Below are 10804 nucleotides of genomic sequence, written 5' to 3'. Positions count from 1 at the left end.
CATCCAGTGCTGGGGGCATGGGTTCAATCCCTGGTCAGGGAACTAAGGTTTTACATGCCACACAGCAGGACCTATATATATATATATATTTGGGTGGAATTGACATCTTAACAATATTGACTCTTCCATATATGAGCCTGGTATATTTCTCCATTTATTTATGTCTCCTTTAGATTTTTAAATGTTTTCAATAATGTTTTACAGTATTTAGTATATGTTTTAAATATCTTTTGTTAAATATATTCCTAAATATTTCATATGCTGATGCTAATGTACAGATATTATTTATTAAATTTTTGCATTTTGCATATTGACCTGTGTGAGTGTGTGTGCTCAGTCATGTCCAACGCTTTGTGACCCCATGGACTGCAGCCCGCTAGGCTCTTCTGATCATGGAATTCTCCAGGCAACAATACTGGAGTGGGTTGCCATTTCCTTCTCCAGGGAATTTTCCTGACCCAGGGATCAAACCTGTATCCCCTACATCTTTTGCACTGCAGGTGGATTCTTTTCCTGCTGAGCCACTGGGGAAGCCAAACGCACTTAGTATCCTGAGATCTTGCTAAATAAGATCTTACTTATTATTTTGAATCACTTTTTATAGATTCTTTAGGATTTTCTACATAGAATGTCATGTCTTCTATGAATAAATACAGTTTTACTTTTTCCAAAAAAATATTCAGATGAAAGATAAGTACATGAAAAGGTGCTCAACATCACCAGTCATTAGACAAATACCAATTAAAATCACAACAAAACACAACTACACACCTATCCAGAGGGCTAAAATTACAAAGCCTGGCCACACCAAGATGCCAGGGTTGGTGGGGATGCAGAGGTTTTGGAATTCTCATACATGACTGATAAAAATAAACTTTTTGTAGCTTTACATGTATATTGAAGTCAGAATCATCTGTCTCCTAGTTTCACTAAAAAGCAAATTTCACAGTTTTGTTGCTTTTCTGTTTCTCAGTGGAAGAAGGAATGCTGACTTTCACAGCCTCATTCATCAAGAAACATTCCTTGTATGTTTAGGCAGGTCGATTAGTAATTTTGAAAGGTTGATTACAAGTGCCTTTCTAATTCTAAACTTAAGTGGTTCTACTGGATTTTATAATGCTATTATGTAACAAAACAGAGTATTTCTATGCTGCTTCTTATATTATGAAAATGAATCTGATCCAATTTATTCTGTAACAAAGAGAGGGGATATTACAATCAGAAAAATGAATGGTAAGGGGAAGCAAAGCAGTTATACCATCATAAAGTAAGATCTAGTACAATAGAAGGGAAACCACACAGACGTCTCATTCAAGACATGGGACTGTTGGAAGGTTTCTCAGTCGGAAGAGGGAGAAGGCAATGGCAACCCACTCCAGTACTCTTGCCTGGCAAATCCCATGGATGGAAGAGCCTGGTAGACTGCAGTCCATGGGGTCGCTAAGAGTTGGATATGACTGAGTGACTTCACTTTCACTTTTCACTTTCATGCATTGGAGAAGGCAATGGCAACCCACTCCAGTGTTCTTGCTTGGAGAATCCCAGGGACGGGGGAGCCTGGTGGGTTGCCGTCTATGGGGTCACACAGGGTCGGACACGACTGAAGTGACTTAACAGCAGCAGCGGCGGCAGCAGCAGCAGCATATAAATAACATATAAATATAAATAACATAAAATAATATATATATAAACATATATATATAAACATATAAATAAAATATAAATAACATAAATAATATAAACATAAATCCCACTGCAGATTTATGGAGGAGCTGGAGGAAGTTTCCCACCCATTTTCTGAAGGCCTGCGTCTTGTTCCTGGAAAACCCCAGGGGGAGGCTGAGCGTCTGCTCTTCTTAAGGGGTAGATCTGACGTTTAATGCCTGGGCTTTGAAAAAAGCATGAATCCAAGAAGGCCTTAGGAATGTCTTTCCACATTTCCACTGACAGATATTGGACATTTCATGCTTGATAAAATACTGGGAAATGCTATCTGGGAAGCAATTTGGATTTCAAGAGTTTTTTTTGTTTTGTTTTGAGCCGTGATTGCCTAGAGATGCTCAGCTCTACTCCTTCACAGGAAATCCTGGATTTCTTTTCTGTTTTATTATCCCAACCTGTTCCTGCAATTTGTATCTTTATTGGCCTCCTTTGTTTAACTAATTTATTTCTAGTCCTTTTCAGTCTTCTGTGGAATGTCTTCTCTTCTGAAAGGCAGAAAAGAAATAGGAACGAGGAGTTGGTGTGCAGGAGGATGTGGGTTGTTGGTCCGAACGGGAAGGCAAGTGGGGAGAAACGGGAAGAAAGGCTGAGTTTCATGTAGAAGTGCGGCCCAGACGGGCTACCAGTGACAGGAAATGCTTCAGGATAACGTAGATCCTGATTCAGATTAGATGTTACATATGTCAGGCTAGAATTAAATCAAACTAAAGGAGGAAAAGTAAGCACAAATATCAGCTTTTTATTGTTGATTAGGAACAATCATTGGCAGAAACCCATGAGACACCCTGGTTCTAACTCTGATTTTTATGTAGCTTAGCTCTCTGGGTATTTGTAGGTGCAGTTCTACAAGAAAGGAATATATTTGGGAACGCCAGTGGACTTGGGTTCAAACACTAATTTCACTACTGCTATTTCTTGAGCAACTATGGGTTTAATAATGTCAAATAAAAGACTAGGAAAAAAATCGTAGGTGCACCAAACCCTTTCCAGTTGCAACAGGTGAGCTAACTGGCCCATCTCACAGCTGTGGTGGGTCTTATTCTGCATGTGTGGGGGTTTTGCAGGCATCACCCTGCCCACATGGTGGGTTCTTATAATGCATAACCTCCCATGAAAGGAAACTCATCAAGTCACCATAATGTAGAGATAGTGGGCTTCACAGATTCCTTGCATCCAGGAAAAGAGGTGTCAGGTAAGCACAAAAGCTTGGGTACTGCATGAACCATGATAAAGAGAGATTCAGGACACACAGAATATGGTAGTTACCTCATGGTCTCATGAACTATTAAGTACAAAGTCTCAGAGCAGATATTCTAGGTATTCTAGGCCAAGAAGTGCTCTTTTTCTAATCATTTTGGGGTGCATGTGACCAGGGTTCCTAGGAAGGGATACATTTAGGCTTGCTTTGAACATTGTGACTTACGTCTCTATCACACACAAAGTAAAATTTAAAATTCTCAGTGACTGAAAAAGAAAATCTAAGCATTACTTTATTTACACATTGATTATGAAAGATTTCAGTCAACCTAGTCTATTGGCTTTTAGAAATAATAACTGACACTGTGTTTCAAGAGTCCCTAAAATTGTAAGTATTTTTTGTGATTTATTTGTTATTGCCTTGCAGAGTTTTTGGTCATATTTGTCCTTGCAGCCTTTTATTCTAATGCTTCTAATTTCTTTATCGTTTTGCAACTGTGATTTGTTTTATGCATAATTAAACACCTTTTGCATTAGTACACTGTCTGCTTCATTTCCAACATTGAGGAAATGGCTTGTGTGCTTTTACAGAGGCTATGATCTTCATACACTGCAGGGGATAGGATTCTTGGATTCGTTATTTGCCAGCTGAGGATGGTCTTTAGATGGGGTGAAAGAAAGGAATAATTCTCTGGAATAAAAAGAGACAAGCTCAAGGAACTGTTACAGTGTAACTATTGAGGGCAATTAGTTAAAGAGACAGAGACTGTGATAATCATCTCTGGGCATTTTATACCCACATAACCTTGACTGCTGAGGACTGAACTATGGAATTATCTCAACAGAGCATGTTTCATCATGCTTTTTACAGCAAGTGTGAACATCTAACTGAAATGTTCCACTTTCTAAGTCTCTTGCAATGAAGCAAAGAACAGCCCCCAAATGAGGTGAGGCTGGAAGAGAAGCCCTGAAATTAAGGACTCACCTCAAACAGTGCACATTGCTGAACCTGAAGGACAGCAGGACGCTGGAGCCAGAAATAGTGGACAGACTGGAACCAGGGTAGACACAAGAGCTCAGGTTTACCTGGCAGCCTCCCTAAAACTCACCAGGTCTCACAGAGATGAATTTTGTTTCAGAAAAAGACAATATACGTAAGAAAATAACATATCAAATGTTTATAATTAGTTATATGGCATGTGCCAGTCTTCAGAAACTTTATGGACCATGTTTTCAAATGGGCTGTTGGTTAAGAATGCGCAGGTCTATGCACTTGGCTGCGACTCCCCTGTTTACAGAAGCTAATCTAGTCACAAGCAGATGCTTACCCCCTTTAGGTAGCATTAACTATCACTAATGCTATCACCTGGGCTTCCCAGTTGGCACTAATGGTAAAGAATTTACCTGCCAATGCAGGAGATGTAAGAGACACAGGTTCAGTCCTTGGGTTGGGAAGATGCTCTGGAGAAGGAAAAGGCAACCCCTCCAGTATTCTGGCCTGGAAAATCGCATGGACAGAGGAGCCTGGTGGGTTACAGTCCATGGGGTCACAAAGAGTCAGACACGACTGAAGTGAGTTAGCATGCACCCATGTAGCTTTAGCAGTAGCAGCAGCAGTCTTTAGACTAATGGGCTCAACTATTTTTTTCTCTCCTTATCTGTCTTTTTTTTAGCTTAAAAATAGGCCATTTAATTAAAAAAAAAAAAGAATATTTCTCAGTAAACTTTATTAGTGCCACTAAATTATTTTTGCTGCTTCCAAATATGATCCTTTTTTTTAACTTTTCTAGCAGCAAGCTGAAAGATAATAATAGGTTCACTTTGCTTTTTAAAATTTTTACTGAAACGTAGTTGACTTACAGTATTGTGTTGTTTCAGGTGTACAGTAAATGGATTCAGTTATATACACATGTATATGCAGATATATATTCTTTTGAAAATTCTTTTCCATTATAGGTTATAATAAGACATTAAGTATAGCTCCCTGTGATTAATAGCCTCACTACAGATGAGCTGAAGCTGATACTACTGATATGTATTAGAGGAAATTATTACTCATGGACTTTAAAACAGAAGAAATAGAGTACATTAAGGAAATATTTTTAGTGTAAGGATCATGAAACTAATTGTTACTTTCAACTATTCCAAGACTTTTTCAAAAGAATTGTCCATGTCAGAATGCTGTTGTGGTGTGTTTTCTTTCCACATGTGGATTGTAGATTGATAGACATGGTGTCCTCACTTTCTACATCCACTAGCTCCTAGTAACCTGAGTGGTTCCCCTACAGTAGCTGGAAGCATGCAGCAGATGGCACTAAGAACACTTAGCAAAGCAGCCAGGAAGAGGTCTTCCTTCAGCTGTTCTTCAGGGTCAGAGAATTGCCTGAAAAGTGAGATACACTAACTAACTGAACACAGACTTCTCAAGATAAGTTACAAACTAGGACTACAAGTTTCATACACCAGTGCTCTCAGTTCAGAACTTTCGGGATTCAAAATAAACATAGAAGTGCTACCACATGGAGCTTCCTCATGAGTCACAATATTGTGGTACTTCCTGAAATGTGAGCTTTCATAGCCATTACTTTTTCATTGTCAGATTAAACATCCATTTAACTTTGCAAACATAAAATACAATGTATGTACTTTTTATGTTCCACGAAGAAGAATGATTCATACAATAGACGTTGAAGCAGATATCTGTTGCCAACATTGTCACTTTCTTCCTTCTTTCTCTGATTCCCACTGAAGCAGAGCTGTGGGATTTTCTTGTCACAAAAGTGCTCTTATTCTCTACCTGGTGCTTTTCTTTAGGAAAATGATACTTGTTGAAGAATTGGATTAAGTCATGATATCTTTCAGTTCAGTTCAGTTCAGTCTCTCAGTCGTGTCCAACTCTTTGCGACCCCATGAATTGCAGCATGCCAGGCCTCCCTGTCCATCACCAACTCTTGCAGTTCACCCAAACTCATGTCCATCGAGTCGGTAATGCCATGTAGCCATCTCATCCTCTGTCGTCCCCTTCTCCTCCTGCCCCCAATCCCTCCCAGCATCAGAGTCTTTTCCAATGAGTCAACTCTTCACATGAGTTGGCCAAAGTACTGGAGTTTCAGCTTTAGGATCAGTCCTTCCAAAGAACACCCAGGACTGATCTCCTTTAGAATGGACTGGTTGGATCTCCTTGCAGTCCAAGGGACTCTCAAGAGTTTAGATGCCCACTAATACACAACTGGAGAATTTTGGACATTACTTTACTAGCATGTGAGATGAGTGCAATTGTGTGGTAGTTTGAGCATTATTTGGGATTGGAATGAAAGCTGACCTTTTCCAGTCCTGTGGCCACTGCTGAGTTTTCCAAATTCGCTGGCATATTGAGTGCAGCACTTTCACAGCATCATCTTTCAGAATTTGAAAGAGCTCAACTGGAATTCCATCGCCTCCACTAGCTTTGTTCGTAGTGATGCTTTCTAAGGCCCACTTGACTTCACATTCCAGGATGTCTGGCTCTAGGTGAGTGATCATTCCATCGTGATTATCTTGGTCATGAAGATCTTTTTTGTACAGTTCTTCTGTGTATTCTTGCCACTTCTTCTTAATACCTTCTGCTTCTGTGAGGTCCATACCATTTCTGTCCTTTATCGAGCCCATCTTTGCATGAAATATTCCCTTGGTATCTCTAATTTTCTTGAAGACATCTCTAGTCTTTCCCATTCTGTTGTTTTCCTCTATTTCTTTGCATTGATCACTGAGGAAGGCTTTCTTATCTCTCCTTGCTATTCTTTGGAACACTGCATTCAGATGCTTATATCTTTCCTTTTCTCCTTTGCTTTTCACTTCTCTTGTTTTCACAGCTATTTGTAAGGCCTCCCCAGACAACTAATTTGCTTTTTTGCATTTCTTTTCCATGGGGATCGTCTTGATCCCTGTCTCCCGTACAATGCCATGAACCTCTGTACTTAGTTCATCAGGCACTCTATCTATTAGATCTAGTCCCTTAAATCTATTTCTCACTTCCACTGTATAATCAAAAGGGATGTTCAAGCTGGTATTAGAAAAGGCAGAGGAACCAGAGATCAAATTGCCAACATCTGCTGGATCATCAGAAAAGCAAGAGAGTTCCAGAAAAACATATTGACTATGCCAAAGCCTTTGACTGTGTGGATCACAATAAACTGTGGAAAATTCTGAAAGAGATGGGAATACCAGACCACCTGACCTGCCTCTTGAGAAATTTGTATGCAGGTCAGGAAGCAACAGTTAGAACTGGACATGGAACAAAAGACTGGTTCCAAATAGGAAAAGGAGTACATCAAGGCTGTATATTGTCGCCCTGCTTATTTAACTTCTATGCAGAGTACATCATGAGAAATACTGGGCTGGAAGAAGCACAAACTGGAATCAAGATTGCCGGGAGAAATATCAATAACCTCAGATATGCAGATGAGACCACCCTTATGGCAGAAAGTGAAGAGGAACTCCAAAGCCTCTTGATGAAAGTGAAAGAGGAGAGTGAAAAAGTTGGCTTAAAGCTCAACATTCAGAAAACGAAGATCATGGCATCCGGTCCCATCACATCATGGCAAATAGATGGGGAAACAGTGGAAAGAGTGTCAGACTTTATTTTTTGGGGCTCCAAAATCACTGCAGGTGGTGATTTCAGCCATGAAATTAAAAGACACTTACTCCTTGGAAGGAAAGTTATGACCAACCTAGATAGCATATTGAAAAGCAGAGACATTACTTTGCCAACAAAGGTCCGTCTAGTCAAGGCTATGGTTTTTCCTGTGGTCATGTATGGATGTGAGAGTTGGACTGTGAAGAAAGCTGAGCACCAAAGAATTTATGCTTTTTAGCTGTGGTGTTGGAGAAGACTCTTGAGAGTCTCTTGGACTGCAAGGAGATCCAACTAGTCCATTCTGAAGGAGATCAGCCCTGGGATTTCTTTGGAAGGAATGATGCTAAAGCTGAAACTCCAGTACTTTGGCCACCTCCTGCGAAGAGTTGACTCATTGGAAAAGACTCTGATGCTGGGAAGGATTGGAGGCAAGAGGAGAAGGGGATGACAGAGGATGAGATGGTTGGATGGCATCACCGACTGGATGGACGTGAGTTTGAGTGAACTCTGGGAGTTGGTGATGGACAGGGAGGCCTGGTGTGCTGCAGTTCATGGGGTCGCAAAGAGTTGGACAAGACTGGGCGACTGAACTGTAACTGGAATACACAACTGATCCATAGATATAAGCTAAACTAGGCTAATATCTTCAATAGAAATAAAAAATCAAGCAAATTCTTGGGTCAGTTTTTTTGTTTTTTAAGATAACCTCTATCATAGATTAATTTCTTTTGTATTCACAGTGTAAGCTTTCATCATTTTTTTGTCCACAGGTAAGCTTTTATATAAATTTTTTTTTCATCAATAGCACATATGATATACATATGGATATCAAAATCATAAATTGCAATGAATTTTCAGATGCACATATTATACAATGGGAAGAAAATCACTTTTTAGTCCTTTTTTTCAGTAATTGAAAATTTATTTAGAGAAAATCAATTCATTTGGGGCTATGGAAAAGTGAAGCTGGACATTTTGGTGAATCTGCATCATACAGGGACATTCTGTCTCCATGGATGGTCTGTGGTCACAGTATTTGGTTATTCACTTGGCCTCTGTCATCCTTGCCTTCTAAAAGTAATAGTCATGAAATCTTTTTGTGCTTTTTTTCTAAGTGATTGAAAATTTCAATCAAATTAATTTTACATCTAATATGTAAATGATGAAACTAAATAAGGCACCTTCTGTAAAGGAGAGATGGGCAGTGATTCATTGTTGGCTCACTTCTTTATGGAGGAATTACTCCCTCCAGGATGATCGTATAGAGGGAGGTTGGAAACTGTTGGTTGAGCAGGTTGGAGTTCCCTGAGAGGGCTATTTATCAACCTGTGAGCACCAGTATAATTCAGTGCTCACCATTTCTTGAATTCTAAGTCTTACCAAAACTCAGGTTTTGGCTGCTCACCACTCAAAAATGATATCTGAGAGAGAGGCATAAGTTGGCAGACAGGAATGTTGCTTTTAATCAGAATGCTAGCAATCTGGAGAGAAGGTAGACTCATTTCTGGAGTCCAACTCTGAAGATTCTGCTCAGCTAGGAAAATTTTTAAAGGGAAATAGGGACATAATCTCAGTTAGACAAGGAGATCGGGGGTCAGAGTCATGGCCATCCCTCTACTATCTGCAGGCTAGTTTGCAGGCTTGTCTGTTCCTCATAATCTTTCTTTAGATGCTGTCTTAATCACACAGTTTGCTCACAAGATTGCTGAACAGGAAGCTAGGGAATAGATCTTGTCATCAGTTGATGAAGATGAACTGACAGGTGAGGCAAGGCATTGTTTGATCAAAATATTTGAAAAGTGGGCTTGGGCCTGAGATGAGGAGAACATAAGATTTAAGGTCAGTGACAAGACAAAGGGCAAGGAGCTCTTGCCTGCCTAAAGCTGCTTACATAAGAACAGGTTTTATTATTTCTGCCAGCCCTAACATGCTTATGTTTATCAGGAGACCACCTGCTTTTGAAGGAATATAATACTTCCTATTTCTAGCAATAAGCTTAGCAATCTCCTCTGCAGACAGTCTTGCCAATATTGGCCAGGATGAATGAAGATTCTGGGTTTTTTTTTCACTTAGGATTTTTCAAAAGAATATTTCTTCTTTGTGCGGAAAGTTTTAATTGTCTAGGGCAGAATTTTCCAAATCCTCTTCCATAGAATACTAGTATTTCTCAAGATGTTCATATGTCCTATGCAAAAATATTCACAGTAACTTTCCTTTTAAATGTATTTTTTCCTTTGGAACACTCCAGGAAACAGGGCCTTTTATACACTAGGTATTCAGTTTCTTTTCTTTTTTTTTTTCCACTTCACTTTTATTGATATATAATTGCTGCTGCTACTGCTGCTAAGTCATTCAGTCATGTCCAACTCTGTGCGACCCCATAGATGGCACTCCACGAAGCTCCCCTGTCCCTGGGATTCTCCAGGCAAGAACACTGGAGTGGGTTGCCATTTCCTTCTCAAGTGCATGAAAGTGAAAAATGAAAGTGAAGATGCTCAGTCGTGTCCGACTCTTAGCAAAACCATGGACTGCAGCCTACCAGGCTCCTCTGTCCATGGGATTTTCCAGGCAAGAGTACTGGAATGGGGTGCCATTGCCTTCTCCGGATATACAATTGACATATTATCAATTCACACTGTACAAGTTTAAGGTGTATAGCATAATGATTTTACTCATATACATCTTGAAATGATAAACACAGTATGTTTAGTGAACATCCATCACCTCATTAGATAAAAAATGAAAGAAAGGAAAAAAAGATTTTTCTTTTGTGATGAGAAATCTTAGGCTTTACCATTTTAACTTTGATATATCACACACAGCAGTGTTAATTACATTTATCATGTTGTACATCACATTTCTGCTACTTATTTATCCTATAACTGGAAATTTTTACTTTTTGATGTCTCCATCCAATCTCCCCACCCCCCACCTCCCTGTGTCTGGTGACCACAAATCTGATCTCTTTGCTATGAGTCTGTTTCTTTGTTTTTGAAGTCTAATTGACATACAGCACAGTGATTTGATATTCCTATCCATTTCACAATGATCACCAAGAGAAGTCTATTTACCATATGTCACCATACAATGATAAATACTTAGTCATCGACTATCTTCTCCACACTGTACATAGCTATCTCTCAGTTTCTCTAAGATTATTTTAAATTGTGGATCTCTAAGTTGGAATGTATTTTACTAACCCTTCATTTTTACTCCCCTCACCCCATGTTTACTGTTTTATACCTCCTATTTTACATCTTTTTGTTTGGT

Source organism: Bos indicus x Bos taurus, chromosome 9, assembly GCF_003369695.1.
Source record: "Bos indicus x Bos taurus breed Angus x Brahman F1 hybrid chromosome 9, Bos_hybrid_MaternalHap_v2.0, whole genome shotgun sequence".
In the NCBI taxonomy this organism is placed as follows: domain Eukaryota; kingdom Metazoa; phylum Chordata; class Mammalia; order Artiodactyla; family Bovidae; genus Bos; species Bos indicus x Bos taurus.
This window is presented reverse-complemented; position numbering follows the sequence as displayed.